Raw genomic sequence first — 4,142 nt, 5'->3', positions numbered from 1 at the left:
AAGCAACCTGCTAGCTGCCGACACACCATTTGTGTTTGACACACAGTGTCTGCAGGCATTTGAGACCCTGAAAGCCAAGCTGGTCACAGCACCAGTCATCTCTGCACCAGATTGAACATTACCATTCGAACTAATGTGTGATGCCAGTGACCATGCCATTGGTGCATTGTTGGGACAGAGGCATAACAAGATTCTGCACGTTATTTATTATGCTAGCCGTGTTCTAAATGACGCACAGAAGAATTATACAACCACAGAAAAAGAGTTACATGCAGTGGTTTATGCCATTGACAAGTTTAGATCCTATTTAGTAGGGTCAAAAGTGATTGTGTACACTGACCATGCTGCTCTTAAATACTTACTCACAAAGCAGGATTCAAAACCCAGGCTCATAAGGTGGGTATTGCTTCTGCAAGAGTTTGATATAGAAATAAGAGACAGAAAAGGGACAGAGAACCAGGTAGCTGATCATCTGTCCCAAATTCAACCAGTAGCTGGGGCGTCCCTCCCTTCTACTGAGATCTCTGAAACCTTTCCAGATGAGCAACTATTTGCCATCCAGGAAGAACCATGGTTTGCAGATATTGCAAATTATAAAGCTGTGAGGTTCATACCACAGGAGTACAGCAGGGTGCAAAGAAAAAAATTAATTTCAGATGCCAAGTACTACCTATGGGATGAGCCATATCTCTTTAAGAGATGTGCAGACGAAATAATCTGCAGATGTGTACCCAGAGAGAAAGCACAAAGGATCCTGTGGCATTGCCATGGATCGCAGTATGGGGGACATTTCAGAGGTGAGCGAATAGCCACTAAGGTCCTCCAATGTGGATTCTACTGGCCTACTACCTATAGGGATGCCCGGGAGTTTGTGCGTAACTGTGACAGTTGCCAAAGAGCTGGTAACTTGCCTCATGGTTACGCCATGCCTCAACAAGGGATCCTAGAGATTGAATTGTTTGATGTATGGGGAATTGACTTCATGGGTCCCTTCCCCCCATCATACTCAAACACTTATATTCTAGTGGCAATAGACTATGTGTCTAAATGGGTAGAAGCAATTGCCACACCCAATGATGATACCAAGACCGTACTGAAATTCCTACAGAAACACATCTTCAGCAGGTTTGGTGTTCCCAGAGTACTAATCAGAGATGGGGATACTCATTTCTGGAATAAACAGCTGTACTCTGCCATGGTCCGATATGGAATTAGCCACAAAGTAGCAACTCCGTATCACCCACAGACAAATGGGCAAGTTGAAGTTTCTAATAGAGAGCTAAAAAGAATTCTGGAACGGACTGTTATTGCCCGTAGAAAGGATTGGGCAAAGAACTTGGATGATGCTCTGTGGGCATACAGAACAGCCTTCAAGACTCCTATAGGAACCTTTCCATACCAACTTGTGTATGGGAAGGCTTGTCATCTGCCCATGGAACTGGAACATAAAGCCTACTGGGCAACCAGATTCCTAAACATGGATGCTAAGTTAGCTGGTGAAAAAAGATTGCTCCAGCTAAATAAGCTAGAGGAGTTCAGACTCAGTGCCTTTGAAAATGCAAAAATTTATAAGGAAAAGGCAAAGAAGTGGCATGACAAGAAGTTGTCATCCAGAGTCTTTGAGCCAGGACAAAAAGTTCTACTCTTAAACTCTAGGCTCAAACTATTCCCAGGAAAACTTAAATCCCGGTGGAGGGGTCCGTATGTGATTACAGGGGTCTCACCATATGGATATGTTGAGCTTCAGGATACTGATTCTGACAAAAAGTTCATTGTTATTGGATAGAGAGTCAAACATTATCTTGAAAGTAATTTTGAGTAGGAATGCTCAAAACTGAGGCTTGAATGAGTCTCAGTAAAGGTCCAGCTAAAGACAATAAAGAAGCGCTTGCTGGGAGGTAACCCATTCATTAGCAGGTTAATTGTTCTTTAAAAGTTTGATATACATATTCTCAAAGGGCGATCATCAAAATTGAAGGAATTCACAGAGTTACAGAAGGATTCAGTGCAAAAAGCAGAGAAAAGGAGCTTGCTGGCGAAAAAACTTCAGTAAGGGTACTCTGGGCGTTAAACGCCAGAATGGATACCATTCTGGGCATTTAACGCCAGTAAAGGAACCATTTTGGGCGTTAAACGCCAGAATGGGCACCATTCTAGGCGTTTAACGCCAGGTGTGCAGCATCCTAGGCGTTTAGCAAAACGCCCAGTGATAAAGGGGTTTCTGGCATTTAACGCCAGCCAGGGCACCTGGCTGGGCGTTAAACGCCCATAATGGCCACCAAGTGGGCGTTAAACGCCAGAAAGACAGGGGGAGGAGATTTTGTTTTCCACTTCAAATTTTTTCAAACTTTCTTGTTTTGATCCATAATTTTCTGAATATACACATTACAAACTTTCATCATTCATCCTCAAAATTCGAAAATTAAACAATTTTCTAAATCATTCTTCAAATCTCTTTCAAATCCTTTCCAAATCTTCTCCAAAAACTCAATTATCTTCTCAAATTCTTTCCATATCTTCTCAAATCTCCTCCAAAATTTTTGAAATCTCTCCCCCTCCCTTTATAAATAAAGCTCGGCCATCCCCCTCTCCCCACCATTCAAATTTGCTCTCCTCCTCTCTCTCCTCTTTCCTCTCTTTTGCTTGAGGACAAGCAACCTCTAAGTTTGGTGTGCTTTTCCGTGATCACTAAGCCAAGATTTATCAAGATCATGGCTCCTAAGGAAAAACAAACCAATTCAAGAGGCAAGAAGGAGAATACTCCAAAGAATCTTTGGAGTCAAGAGAAGGTCTTAACCAAAGAACATGCAGACCATTACCACAAAATAATGGGACTAAGGTCAGTGATCCCGGAAGTCAGATTCGATCTGAAAGAAGATGAATATCCGGATATTCAAGAGCAGATTCAAAACAGAGGATGGGAAGTTCTAACCAACCCTGAGACAAAGGTTGGAAGAAACATGGTTGATGAGCGGATATTTTATACGCTTTTTGGGGGTAATTTCATGTAGATTTTAGCATGTTTTAATTAGTTTTAGTATAATATTATTAGTTTTTAGGCAAAAATCATATTTCTGGACTTTACTATGAGTTTGTGTGTTTTTCTGTGATTTCAGGTATTTTCTGGCTGAAATTGAGGGAGTTGAGCAAAAATCTGAGTTAGGCTGAAAAAGGACTGCTGATGCTGTTGGATCCTGACCTCCCTGCACTCGGAATGGATTTTTTGGAGCTACAGGAGTCCAATTGACGCTCCCTGCACTCGAAGTGAATTTTCTGGAGCTACAGAAGCCCAATTGGCGCGCTATCAACGGCGTTGGAAAGTAAACATCCAGGGCTTTCCAGAAATATATAATAGTTTATACTTTGTACGAAGATAGATGACGTAAACTGGCGTTCAACGCCAGTTTCATGCTGCTGTCTGGCGTCCAGCGCCAGAAACATGTTACAAGTTGGAGTTCAGCGCCCAAAACACATCACAACCTGGCGTTCAACTCCAGAAACAGCCCAAGCACGTGAGAAGCTTTAGTCTCAGCCCCAGTACACACCAAGTGGGCCCCAGAAGTGGATCTCTGCACCAATTATCTTAGTTTACTCCCAGAAGTGGATTTATGCACCAATTATCTTAGTTTACTCATTTTCTGTAAACCTAGGTTACTAGTTTACTATTTAAACAACTTTTAGAGATTAACTCTGTACCTCATGACATTTTCAGATCTGAATTTTATGCACTTTGACGGCATGAGTGTCTAAACTCCATTGTTGGGGGGTGAGGAGCTCTGCAGCGTCTCGATGAATTAATGCAATTGTTTCTGTTTCTCCTTTCAAACATGTGTGTTCCTATCTAAGATATTCATTTGCACTTAATTATGGAGAAGGTGATGATCCGTGACACTCATCACCTTCCTCAATCCATGAACGTGTGCCTGACAAAAACCTCCGTTCTACATCAGATTGAATGAGTATCTCTTAGCTTCCTTAATCAGAATCTTCGTGGTATAAGCTAAAACTGATGGCGGCCACTCTTGAGGATCCGGAAAGTCTAAACCTTGTCTGTGGTATTTCGAGTAGGATTCAAGGATTGAATGGCTGTGATGAGCTTCAAACTCGCGATTGCTGGGCGTGATGACAAATGCAAAAGGATC

This window comes from Arachis duranensis, chromosome 3 (assembly GCF_000817695.3).
Source record: "Arachis duranensis cultivar V14167 chromosome 3, aradu.V14167.gnm2.J7QH, whole genome shotgun sequence".
NCBI lineage: Eukaryota > Viridiplantae > Streptophyta > Magnoliopsida > Fabales > Fabaceae > Arachis > Arachis duranensis.
The sequence above is the reverse complement of the archived record's forward strand: the minus strand, read 5'-3'. Positions refer to the sequence as shown.